Here is a 14,380-nt window from a genome sequence, read left to right on the forward strand (position 1 = left end):
ATGGCTGAAGGCTGGTGTGAGCGTGCCAGAGACTCGCTGGAGATGGGTTAGGCCAACAGCAGACCCTGACCCCATGCAGTGTTATGGGCCAGATCCTGCACTATTTGAGTCACTGAGAGCTCTCCCATTTATTGCTGTGGGAGCAGAGCCAGGGCTGACATGTCCATGGCCCTGATCCTGCAGGCTGATGATCTGTCCGTTCCACTTGCATGGGCATCCCTTGACTTGAATGTGCTCTGGGCAGGCGTAAGGGCCTGTACCAGCAAAGCAATGTGCAGGATCGGGCCCATGAGCATGTTCACACTGGGGAAATGTAGCTAGGCGAGTTGGTGGGAGGCTGAACACAGGTTTGTCTCCTGATCCTCAGATCTTTAGCTAGGCATATTTTGCACTCACCATAAATATCGGGAAAGAGCCAGGAGCAATTCACAGAACTCCCCGTGCAGTAGGCAGGGCTGGTATCATAGAATCATAGAATATCAGGGTTGGAAGGGATCTCAGGAGGTCATCTAGTCCAACCCCCTGCTCAAAGCAGGACCAATTCCCAACTAAATCATCCCAGCCAGGGCTTTGTTAAGCCTGACCTTAAAAACGTCTAAGGAAGGAGATTCCACCACCTCCCTAGGTAACCCTACCAGTGCTTCACCACCCTCCTAGTGAAAAACTTTTTCCTAACATCCAACCTAAACCTCCCCCACTGCAACTTGAGACCATTTCTCCTTGTTCTGTCATCTGCTACCACTGAGAACAGTCTAGATCCATCCTCTTTAGTGGGGAACTGAGGCACGGAGTAGCTAAGTGGCTGGCCCAACCTCACCCAGAAAGTTTGTGGCAGAGCAGGGAATTCATCCCTGGTCTCTAAAGTCCTAACCATATACCAGCCTTCGGTACTGTTAATGATCACAGTAATTAATGAATAACTGCTATTTTAATGAATTTAAGCTGGGCTTTTCAAATCCCAGGGAAATTCCATCGTTACCTCATAAAAACTAATCACATTTGTCTGTGTATGCAGCTGCTGTTTGCCCCCATGTGCGAGGTGAACACGTAGCATTTTCTGTCCTTGGATGTCATCTCCAGTTAACGTTTCTTCAAACAAAATGTCTATAATCATGAACCAGTGATTATGCACATGCAAATATTTATGCCTGAATCTGAGTGTGCAAAACGGCATCCCAGTGTGCAAATGGGCATCCACTTCTGTGTCCAGCCCATCACAGTTTGCCCCTGTATGTCATTTTACATCCCACCAAAACTTGGTGCACACTATGAAACATTCAGGGTGGCTATAACTTGATAGCCTCTTGCCCTGTGTGGGGAAGGTAAAATGTGGTACAATGTGTCCCTACAGGTGCCTCACCTTCTCTTGGGTCTCACGAGACCTTTCTCCAAGGCCAGGACACTTGTACCCAGGCTCCCCATTTATGAAGTCTCATTTATTAGATCTCTTAGCCCATCCCTGGTTCTCCTTTCATTCAGGGTTCCCAAGACCACCCTCTGGGGCCTGCAGATACTGCCTGTACCTTCCCCCTTAGGAGAGGAATATCACACTCTCCTTCTGGGCTCTGAGCTGACATCTCAGGAGGGTTCCCCTCCTGGAGTCAGGAGTCCCACAGCCCTCCTTCCTAGGGCTGTGTGGGATCACTGAAGCCAACTTCAGCCCTCGCTCAGCTTCTCTGCGCTGGCTTCTTTTAACTCAGACTGGCCCTCCATCCCCCTTTGGCTGCCTGGAGGATTCTCTTCTACCACAAAGCCTGGACTTACTTAGCCACATGGCCTAACTGGCTCATGGCTGTGATAATGTTCCCCACCGGGGGAGGAGTGCGGAGTGGGGCTGAACTCATCACCTGGTAATGAAGGGGGGAAATAAATTTGAAAAAAACATGGCCAACTTCAGACCTCATTCAGCGTTTTTGCATGGGCCCCTTTTAGCCCAGACCGGCCATCTAGGGTGACCAGATAGCAAGTGTGAAAAATTGGGATTTTTTTTTGGTACAGTTATAGTTGCGTTTATAAGCAAATCCCCAAATATATGGATAGTCTTGATAATAATGGGATGTCTGGTCACCCCACATCCATCCACCCTCCTTTGGCTACCTAGAGGCTTCTCTTTTATCATGAGGCCTAAACTGACTTAGCCACATGGCCTACCTGGCACTGGGCTGTGATAATGTTCCTCACCTGGGGAGAAGTGAGGTGTGGGGCAGGACCCACCACCTCTTCATGGGGCCAGTGACCCTGGGACACTTTGGCTGCCATCACCTTTCACAGCAAGCTAATGAGTTGGCTTTATCCATCTCCTTGTGAAACACCCCATTGCCCCTCGTCGATTCTTACCCCACAGCCCCTGCCCATCCAGGTGCCTATGGCAGGGTAACGGTCTCGCCACTGAGAGTGGTCAGTGCTCTCCTCTAACCTCAGACCAGGCCCCCCAGGCCCCTACTGGGAAATTCCCCCGCACTGAGTGAATCCATTTACCTGGAGGCGATGGCTCTGCTCCGGAGGTGTTATTCCCAGAAGGACTGGGGCCACCTATGGGGCAGACACACAGTGATCACAGATCCCCTCAAACAGCCAGAACCCCAATGTGAAATGGCAGCAACTGCCAGTGAAATACCTGTGAGTGTCTCTGGGAGCGTCCCATAGTGACATGGGAACATTTGATTAGCAAAGCAACAAGATGCTCAAGGGAGGCAGTATTGTCTTGTGGCTAGAGCAATGGGTGTGAACTCAGGAGATGTGGGTACTAATCCCATCTCTGCGTCTGGATGACCGAAATCATCTTCTCGCTGTGTGCCTCAGTTTCCCCTTCGGTACAGCGGAGATAATGATGCTGACCTCCTTTGTAAAGTGAGTTCTTTACAACTCCTTTGAGTTCTACTTATGCATAAGCAGGTGCTGAATGAGCTCTCCCCTGATGTCTGTTGATGAACTGGGGCAAAAAGGCTGAGGAGCAGGCTGCCTTTACATACGCACACTTGCTTTGCCAAAGGGGTCAGTTTTGGGCTAAAATTCATTTGAATGCAGGGCAATGACACGTCATGATTTAATTTTACTAAATTAAGGCGACTAGTTAGGGAAGTGGACTGGGCTAACATATTTAGGGATCTAAGGGCAGATGACGCCTGGGGTTACTTCAGGTTGAAGTTGCAGGAGTTGTCAGAGGCATGTATCCCGAGAAGGGGGAAACGGCTCGTAGGTAGCAGTTTTAGACCGAGCTGGATGAGCAAGCGTCTTAGAGGGGTCATTAAGAAAAAACAGAAAGCGTACCAGGAGTGGAAAATGGGAGGGATCAGCAAAGAAACCTACCTTATTGAGGTCAGAGGGTGCAGGGAAGCTGTGAGAAAGGCAAAGCGACGAGTGGAGATGGACCTAGCGAAGGGGATTAAAACCAATAGCAAACGGTTTTTTAGCCATATAAATAGGAAGAAAACCAAGAAAGAAGAAGTGGGACCGCTTAAAACTTTAAACGGAGTGGAGATTAGGGATAATCTTGGAATGGCACAATATCTGAACGAATACTTTGCCTCGGTCTTTAATGAGGCTAATGAAGGGCTAAGGAATAGTGATAGAGGGACCGATGGGAATGAAGATATGGGGGTAGACATTACGGTATCTGAGGTAGAAGCCAAACTTGAACAGCTTAACGGAAGTAAATCGGGGGGCCCGGATAATCTTCATCCTAGAATATTAAGGGAATTGGCGAGGGATATTGCTAGCCCGTTAGCGATAATCTTTAATAAATCCCTAAATTCGTGGATTGTACCGACTGACTGGAGATTAGCTAATGTAGTTCCTATATTCAAGAAGGGGAAAAAAAGTGACCCGGGGAATTATAGGCCTGTTAGTCTAACATCTGTAGTATGCAAAGTCATGGAAAAAATCTTAAAAGAGAGAGTGGTTCCGGAGCATGAGGCCGATGGCAACTGGGATAGATTACAGCATGGATTTACGAAAGGTAGATCGTGCCAAACCAACTTGATCTCCTTCTTTGAGAAAGTAACAGATTTTTAGACAAGGGAAATGCGGTGGATCTAATATATCTGGATTTCAGTAAGGCGTTTGATACGGTACCGCATGAAGAATTACTGGTTAAATTGGAAAAGATGGGGATCGAAATGAAAATCCAGAGGTGGATAAGGAGCTGGTTAAAGGGGAGACTGCAGAGGGTAGTATTGAAGGGGAACTGTCCGGTTGGAGGGGTTACCAGTTGAGTTCCTCAAGGCTCGGTTTTGGGTCCGATTTTATTCAATCTATTTATTGCTGACCTGGGAACCAAGAGTAGGAGTGGGCTGATAAAGTTTGTGGATGACACCAAGTTGGGGGGTATTGCCAATTCGGAAGAGGATCGGGATATTCTCCAGGGAGATTTAGATGACCTTGTAAACTGGAGTATTAGTAACAGGATGAAATTCAATAGTGAGAAGTGTAAGGTTATGCATTTAGGGATGTCTAACAAGAACTTTAGTTATAAGCTGGGACGCACCAGTTGGAAGTAACGGAGGAGGAGAAGGACCTAGGAGTCCTGGTTGATCGCAGGATGACTATGAGTAGGCAATGTGATGTGGCCGTTAAAAAAGCTAATGCAGTCTTGGGTTGCATTAGGCGAGGTATTTCTAGTAGGGATAAGGAGGTGCTAGTCCCGTTATATAAGGCGTTGGTGAGACCTCATTTGGAGTATTGTGTGCAGTTTTGGTCTCCCATGTTTAAGAAGGATGAATTCAAACTAGAACGGGTACAAAGAAGGGCCACTAGAATGATCCGAGGAATGGAAGGCCTTTCGTATGAAAGGAGACTTGAGGAGCTCGGTTTGTTTTCCTTAACCAAAAGAAGGATAAGAGGAGATATGATTACACTCTTTAAATATATCAGAGGATAAATACCAGGAAGGAGAAGAATTATTTCAGCTCAGTGCTAATGTGGACACGAGGACAAACGGATATAAACTGTCAGTCATGAAATTCTGGGTTGATTTTATACGTAGGTTTCTAACCATCAGGTTTGTGCAATACTGGAACAGCCTACCGAGGGAAACAGTGGGGGCGAAGGACCTCCATGACTTTAAGATTAAGCTAGATAAGTTTATGGAGGGGATGGTATGATAGGATAACGGGCTTAGTCAATAGGTCAATTAAGTGCCACACTGGTAAATAGTACAATGGGTCAATGGTATGATATAACCTTTTCCAGAGGGTTTGGCTGGAGAGTCTTGCCCGCATGCTCGGGGTTCAGCTGACCGCCATATTTGGGGTCGGGAAGGAATTTTCCTCCAGGGAAGATTGGCAATGGCCCTGGAGGTTTTTCGCCTTCCTCCGAAGCATGGGGCAGGGGTCGCTTGCTAAGGAGTGGGTGGATCGGCTTATGTGGCCTGCATCTTGCAGGAGGTCAGACTAGATGATCATAATGGTCCCTTCTGATCTTGAATTCTATGATTCTATGATTCTATGATGATCCTTATTGCATGAGTAAAAGGCAGCAAAACTTTGCTGAGCATGCCCAGATGGAGGGGGTCACCCTCCTGTAACCTCACCCAATAAGCAGCAGATACTGATGCCAAATCCAAGCAAAAGTCAGAGATGGGTGGGGGTGGGGGCTCTTTCTCTGGCAGGGTGGATTCTGTAGGGAGTGGCACATTACAAAACCTAAATTACTTCTGTGTAGTAAAGGGGAGAGAAATACACACAGGGCTGTCTGTGCTCTCCCTGAACTCAGTGGAAACCTTTTACCAAACTCAAAGCAATTGGGGTCTAGCAGCTAGTCCTGGGACTCAAATATGGTCTCTGGGGCAGGAGACCAGAATTCAGAAAGAGACATCCGGTCTTGCTCTAGAGATGTCATGAGATGGAGAATAAACCACCTGAATGCCTGTCCCTTTACCACGCCATCTGTAAGGAAATCAACCCGAGAACATGAATGAGAGAGATGGGCCAGAGCTACAACCTTCAGGGTCAGATTTTGAACTTCCCCTTTCCTCGCACCAAAGCCAGCTTTTTGATCAGTCTCACTAGACAGGGTGATGGTCTGGATGTGGACAATGCGTACCCAGAACTTAGATCAGCAGCCACAAGTAGTTTCTAATTTAGCACTGTTCCCTGCTGTGCATGTACCCAGGAGGATTTTCAAATGGTCACAACCTGAAGCCGGTTAGTTTACCCCCGTCGGTTCTGAACTTCAAGCAAAGCCTGTGTAGACATTAATGATGATGCACCTGCCAAATTCCACATTTAAGGATTTGCCCAAATTTTAAACTGGACTGTCCTGTCCTTCACCTTCATAACTTTCTGAAAGGGCTGGTAGAATCTTGCTCAACTAAACTAAACTGACAGGCATTGAGCTGGAGTTCAGGCACGGAGAGTTCAACACAAGAGATGGAAATTTAGAAACTTTTATTCTATCTGCCACTGGCTGCTCCCACCGCATCCCCACTGCCTCCCCCTGTGTGCTAAGCAGCCCTCGCTTTGTTCAGCGTGTTACCTGGCACACTCAGGTATCGGCGGGTACTGGGGAGAGAAGTCTTCTTCTGGTTCCCATCATCCTTGTGCTGGTAGAGGCAGGAATACTCCCCTGCGCTCTCTGCAGAGACTGGCTGGGCTGACTCAAAGATGAATTTGTTTCCGTCCTTGGGCAGCATTAAAATTTCCTTTCCATCCTTACAGAAGATGATATGAGTCACTGAGGTGTCCATAGGGATGAAGCACAGCAGTATGACATTATCCCCTGCGTGGGAAGATCCCTTGTCCAAGATCAGTGTTGGGGCAGGGAGGTCACCTAGGTGGGGAGGAAACATTATTTGGTGAAACGGCTCCTCTCTCATGGAGCTGACATTTGAATTACGACAGAGACTAGCCAGGCCCTTGTGTGTCACCCTGGATCGGGCCCACCTCAGCCTGGGACTTTATGCGACGGGGAACAAGGGCCTCTCTCTCGCCAGCCGGATTTGTAAATTCAAACCTATTTGTCCTACGTGGGTCGGGGGGAGCTGCCCCCTCCTGCTTTACACCCTGTCAGCTCCCGCTGGCTCCTCTGCTTTTATCCCTCTTGGGCCAGCTTCTCAGCACAGGTAGATCAGCAAAGCACCGGCACTTTACACAGGGGCTCAGGCTGTCATGTCTTCACCGCTCTTATTTGAATTAGCTCAGGTGTGTCTACGTGCTCCAGTCACAAACTGCTGCAAATTCCACTACATTGCCACTTACAACCTCTTACCCATTACCTCCACTCCCATGTAAACTGGGCCACCATTTAAACTCCCATTGGATTTGGGTCCCTTGCACTCATCCTGTGGGTCTGACTTAGGATGACCAGACAGCAAATGTGAAAAATTGGGACAGGGGGTGGGGGGGTAATAGGATCCTATATATGAAAAAGACCCAAAAATCGAGACTGTCCATATAAAATCAGGACATCTGGTCACCCTAGTCTGACTCTGGTCCCACTGAAGTCAGACTGAGTCTGGCCCAGTGAAACAGCACCAGGCTTTTTATACAGTCAATGGTGGTATCCAAAATGTCCCACATAAAACCTGATCCTCAGGCCTCTGCTCCCCCCGCTGGACACACAGGGCCTGATTCTCATTTACACTAAAGCCCCGTCCACTGGTAAAGTAAGTGTGAATTTACACCCTCTGTTAGTCTCCTTACACTGCCCAAGTGCTATCAACAGGCCTTAGAGTGCCCGAGGATCAGGCCTCTCTGGTCTATAATTAACATTGTTACATGGCACCAACACTCACCGGGAGAGCTGCAGATTTCCTGACTTGCAGCCAGCGCCCCTGTGCAATAAAATATAAATTCCCGTCGTTAGTGCAGCCAGGTCAGTTGTGAGCTTATCAGAGCTACACAAATTTAAAATAAATGGAGCTTTTGCCACAGCTGCCGGGCGCCTCTGGGGGGAATCCCGTCCCCAGGCTGGTTTCCTCTACTACCCATTTGTTCTGTCCTTCATCAGTTCTGCCATCTTCCTAGTCAAGCACCTGCACCTCTCCCCTCGGATCAATAGTCACACCAGCAACCCCAGCCCTTTATTCACCCTCCTCAGACTTTCCCACTTGTCTGTGAGCTCTCTGGGGTAGGGAGAGTCTGTTTGTTCTGGGTTTGTACAACACCTCATGCAGTGCGGGGCTGGACCATGACTGGGGCTCCTAGGGGCTATTGTAATACACCCGATAAATCAGCTCAGTCAACATCCTAACCAGAGAATAAATTCCTACAATTCTGCCACCGTGCAATAAATTCATTTGGTTTTTATTAGTTGCCCTCTGCCCACAGTACCTCCCTCTCAGGCTGCTTGTACTGTTCCAGACAACCCCTCTCCTCCTTCTCTTGAAATGGGGATCAAGCATTTAAAGTGACTCTGGCAAAACTCAGTCCCAGGTCAGAGACCGGGCTGAGGCTGGTATCACAAAGATAATTGGGGTGAGCAATTCAGCGCATCCCATTGCAGCTCTTCTGGATGGTTGTGGCTGTGTAACTGCAGAGTTTGTTTGCTGCATTCTGCAGTTCTAAATTCCTTAGGGTCTGCTCTGCTCTTGCCTACTCTGAGGAAACAGAAAAAAATCTGACCGGTATCAGCCCCTGTTCAGCTGAATAGATGTTAGCACTAGTATGGACTGGGGCCATATCGATCACCACTTTGTGGAGGCAAACTTCATTTAACTAAAACAGCAATAAAAACAGTTCCTGCCACAGAAGTCTTATCTATACTAGGGTTCATATGGCATTAATGCACTTATAGGACTTCTAGATTAAATGTCCTAGTGTATCCACAGTTACCATGTACAGTTCAGACACAGCCCACAGTAAAAACACACACACACACACACACACATATATTGTGCACCCTCCTGGATATTATACTTTAATTCTTTCTTGCTTTGCTGTCTTTCTCTTAGGCTGTGTCTTCACTGAAAACAATGTACTTTGACATGAAGATAGCTAAGTTGGCTTAAATTCCTGGTGGACACAAGACACTGGGATTTTTTACCGCAATGCAGCTCTGCAAGGTCAACCCCAGCTTGGGGGATTAGAGTTTACATTGTCTTGCTACGTTGAAGTAACAACTAGCTGTGCCTTGTCTCCACTAGGACTGTACGGGGTGGTTGCCTTCTTGATGTACAAACAAACCTCTTTTTGCAGTGAAAATTTAGTTTTAGTCTAAAATGAAGGGAATTCTGTCTGGCAATGTATGATTGGTGGACAAATAAAGATTGTTCACAGTACAATAATTTTTCTTCTTTTGGAATTTTATGTGATATTAGATCTTAAAATTACAGCTCTGTGACTTATAGACGAGTTAATGTTAGATACATTCTAGGATGTCTGAAAATGTCTTGGTTGAAATTTTCTTTTCCTTGAGGCTTGTACTTGGCAGCTTAACTGATCCTGACATTACAGAAAGGGTGATTTGGGGTGATACATGCATGGAAGATTATTGAAGGAAGTAACATTCAAAGAATGATCATAAGTAGAAATTCAGTTGGCAGCAAATTTGTCATTGAGCTGCATTCTCAGGTTTTCTAGGAGAGTCCAGTACAGACCCATGCACAGAGTGAAAAACTCTAAGTTAATATAAAAATGTAAATCCTGAATTAATTGATAAACTCAACATTAACAAGTCACCGGGACCTGATGGCATTCACCCAAGAGTTCTGAAAGAACTCAAATGTGAAGTTGTGGAACTATTAACTAAGGTTTGTAACCTGTCCTTTAAATCGGCTTCGGTACCCAATGACTGGAGGTTAGCTAATATAACGCCAATATTTAAAAAGGGCTCTAGGGGTGATCCCGGCAATTACAGACCGGTAAGTCTAATGTCGGTACCGGGCAAATTAGTTGAAACAATAGTAAAGAATAAAATTGTCAGACACATAGAAAAACATAAACTGTTGAGCAATAGTCAACATGGTTTCTGTAAAGGGAAATCGTGTCTTACTAATCTATTAGAGTTCTTTGAAGGGGTCAACAAACATGTGGACAAGGGGGATCCGGTGGACATAGTGTACTTAGATTTCCAGAAAGCCTTTGACAAGGTCCCTCACCAAAGGCTCTTACGTAAATTAAGCTGTCATGGGATAAAAGGAAAGGTCCTTTCATGGACTGAGAACTGGTTAAATGACAGGGAACAAAGGGTAGGAATTAATGGTAAATTCTCAGAATGGAGAGGGGTAACTAGTGGTGTTCCCCAAGGGTCAGTCCTGGGACCAATCCTATTCAATTTATTCATAAATGATCTGGAGAAAGGGGTAAACAGTGAGGTGGCAAAGTTTGCAGTAAAGTTTGCAGTTAAGACCAAAGCAGATTGTGAAGAACTTCAAAAAGATCTCACAAAACTAAGTGATTGGGCAACAAATTTGGCAAATGAAATTTAATGTGGATAAATGTAAAGTAATGCACATTGGAAAAAATAACCCCAACTATACATACAACATGATGGGGGCTAATTTAGCTACAACGAGTCAGGAAAAAGATCTTGGAGTTATCGTGGATAGTTCTCTGAAGATGTCCACGCAGTGTGCAGAGGCGGTCAAAAAAGCAAACAGGATGTTAGGAATCATTAAAAAGGGGATAGAGAATAAAACTGAGAATATATTATTGCCCTTATATAAATCCATGGTACACCCACATCTCGAATACTGTGTACAGATGTGGTCTCCTCACCTCAAAAAAGATATTCTAGCACTAGAAAAGGTTCAGAAAAGAGCAACTAAAATGATTAGGGGTTTAGAGAGGGTCCCATATGAGGAAAGATTAAAGAGGCTAGGACTCTTCAGTTTGGAAAAGAGAAGACTAAGGGGGGACATGATAGAGGTATATAAAATCATGAGTGATGTTGAGAAAGTGGATAAGGAAAAGTTATTTACTTATTCCCATAATACAAGAACTAGGGGTCACCAAATGAAATTAATAGGCAGCAGGTTTAAAACAAATAAAAGGAAGTTCTTCTTCACGCAGTGCACAGTCAACTTGTGGAACTCCTTACCTGAGGAGGTTGTGAAGGCTAGGACTATAACAATGTTTAAAAGGGGACTGGATAAATTCATGGTGGCTAAGTCCATAAATGGCTATTAGCCAGGATGGGTAAAGAATGGTGTCCCTAGCCTCTGTTCGTCAGAGGATGGAGATGGATGGCAGGAGAGAGATCACTTGATCATTGCCTGTTAGGTTCACTCCCTCAGGGGCACCTGGCATTGGCCACTGTCGGTAGACAGATACTGGGCTAGATCGACCTTTGGTCTGACCCGGTACGGCCTTTCTTATGTTCTTATGTTCTTATGCATAAATCCTGCTGTCTTGCTGGATCAGTGTGAAGCTCAGCTTCTTGGATTACCCTGATGGAAACAGAACATATTTCACAGCATTTGATCAGAGTCAAATGTGCAGCAGAAATGAGAGTTGGAATAAAAAGTTGAAAGCATTTTACAGTTGCTAACCGTGAAGGCAATACAAGGCTGTGCGATATGAGACAGCGCTTAGAGGTTACTGAACACTGTGCCTTTTCAGGGGCTGGCCTGGACGCACACGGTTCCTAGATTCACAGAGTCCAAGACCAAAGGGACCATTGTGATTGTCTAGAACTTCCCCACAATAGTCCTGGTTGAACGGAGCAGATCTGCTAGAAAACCATCCAATGTTGGTATAAACACTGCCAGTGATGGAGAATCCACCACGACCCTTGTGAAATTGTTCCAGTGTAACTGGTGGAGCTGCGGATGCCTAGAAAGCAGACCCTGAGCATACCTCCTAGGAGGTGCTCAGCAAACCCTACAGGATTAGACCTAATTAAGGTCTAATCCTGTTCTCAGTCTCCCTGAAAGCCAAGCTAAACCTAGGCAGTTGTGTCCATACTCACAGAGCAGGCAGAGACCCAGCGGGAGGACCATTGGGAGAAGTGGTGAGAATCGCAGCAGCCCCTCAGGGATTTGGCAGCAGGGAAGGTCTGTCTTTCTCTGCTCCTCAGTGTGTCAGGGAGAGACGTCTCTGTGGCTGTCTGATCTGACTTCTCCTCTTCTGATCTGCAGGGAGAAGGGAACAGAGAAGCCGCATGCTCTCTCTGATCTGCCACATGCTCCCCGAGGTTAGACAGAAGAAAAGCCACAGACCCTGTAAGAGACGGAGCCGTGTCTGCTACTGGCCTCACAACCGGGGAGACTTCGCTCCCTGACAGGAGAGGGATGCTGCTCTCACAGCTGGTCTGTGACAGGCCTTATGCGGCCTTATGACTGAACATTGTGGTTACTGAGATAACATCCATTCCAACATTGCAAAGTCCCTCTAACATCTGCTAGACAAGAATTGTCAAAATCTGGCGACTAGGGAGGATCTGTGCTGGTGAGAACTTCAACTGACGTCCACGGCCAAGTTCTCACTGACAGCTGTCTTTCTTTGTAACTCAGTGGAATCGTTCAATGTGCTGATTGTCCCTTCACCTTCAGTAGAGTCTCACTCTGTGGTGCAAGTAGAATTCATTCCTTACCGGTACGCTGCCGTCATGGGAGGGACACAAAGGTGGGGCACAAGCTAAAGGGGGCCACGTGACCTCCCCATGTGGCATCTCCCCACCTTGTCCCCAGCCTTGGTCCACCACCGTGCTCTCCCTGTCCCCTCCCCATGATCCAGCCCACATTACCTGCGGGGGGCTCTGTTCTCCTCCCGCTGCAGGGAAAGGAGCAGAATGGGAGTCGCTGGGTGGCCCCATGCTGGTAGCTCCTCCAGTGTGGCTGTTCCGCCCCCAGCCCTGTCTTCCAACAAGGCTGCTGTACAGATCCCGGACAGGACTCAGCAGACATGGCTGCGTGGATGGGTTGGGGGCAGGGCTGGGGGCAGTACAGCCATGCAGGAGGAGCTGTTCTGCTCCTTCTTTCACTTGTGATTAAATACCAGGCCCTGGGCAGCATTTCTTACTGGCATAGCACCAAGGATTTCTCCATATACCCTTGTGTTTAGAAGTCCTCTCCAGCAGCTTGTATACAGGTTTAAAGCTCTTATGTGAAATGAACTGAGTGGCCTAGGAAGAAGAGAGCTCCCAGATCTCTTTCCTTACCAATATACAGTTATGATAACATAGGTCAGGGCAAATGCATTTGTGTTCCCCCCATCATGGCCCACAAATGGCATCTGCTCTAGGTTCCCATCTTGGGCAGAGACCTGTGTGTCTCTCCCGCTTGACTGGGTTTTTTCCAGGCTGCACAGTTCCCTGCCTAACACTGTGCTATCCTCATTAAGCCAAACTGGGGCTAAAAGGCCAGGGTCTGCACTTTGCTTTCTCTCTGCGGGCTGTGACCCATGTATTGCCAGCAGTTACCACTCAGCCCCTTCTAAGCCTGCACATTTATTCTGAAGGTGAAAGTATTACAGAGAAAACATATTAAAACAATACGGAACCTACATGCAGGCTCAATAGTTTAAATAGATCAACCCCCAGCTCCAGTTGTGGTAGGTTTTAGTTCTTCAAAACCCAGCATTGGGTTTTCCCTGAGGTTACCAGTTTGTAACTGTCTGAGAACTAGAACCCAGACGGGGCAGATCAACCTGTTCCTCTATAGAGCTCAGGCCTTTGATCTTCAACCTCCAGGAAGAGGGAATCACTTCATTTCATGGCCTAGCTGCCCCTTTCCCATCCCTCACCCTCCGGTGGTCCCAGTGCCCATTGCACAGCACAGCCACCGGTCATAACCTCTGGTTTCCTAGGCCTTGGGCTTACGTAAATCTTGCCACTACTGAGCTTCATGCTGGGAAATTTAACTTGTGTCTCCCCTCACTCTGCTCCCTTATTCCCAGGCCCCTGACCCCTGGAGTTAGATGCTCACAATAAACATGGTAGGTGGTTTTCAAAGGCCACAGCAGGAACAAATAGTCACCACAGCTCCCCTCCAGTCTTGTTTAACGAACCCTTACTTTATTACTTGCACGTAAAGCCAGGAGTCAACTCACTGACTGTCCATCTAGAGGTGTCCTCTTTACCCTCTCAAGTCAGGAAAGTCTCACTGCAGATCCAGGCCAGACATTCTTCTCAGAAGCTCCTGGGTCTTGCATGCTCTGAACTTGGTCTCAATGCCACCATACAGCTCGCCATGGACTAGTCTCTGGTGTCTTGAGTATCCATTCCTGGCACCTTCAGCCAGGCTCCAGGAAAACCCCACCTCTAGCCATCAACCCTCAGCTCTCTCTTCCCACTGTCCTCCCCACCTGCTGGAACTGCCATGAATGTGCCATGTCATCTCCTAGTAACCGAATAGACCTTTCCAGAGTCCTCACATGTTAAATCGCCATCTTGTGCCGAAATCCAGGTTTAACTTCCCACAGCTCCAGCCCCAGTAACATGAATTCACCACATTATTTATCTGTCAGGCTTGTCAGTTCTATGGCTTAGCGACAGCAGGCCC

Source organism: Mauremys reevesii, unplaced genomic scaffold, assembly GCF_016161935.1.
Source record: "Mauremys reevesii isolate NIE-2019 unplaced genomic scaffold, ASM1616193v1 Contig40, whole genome shotgun sequence".
Classification (NCBI taxonomy): domain Eukaryota; kingdom Metazoa; phylum Chordata; order Testudines; family Geoemydidae; genus Mauremys; species Mauremys reevesii.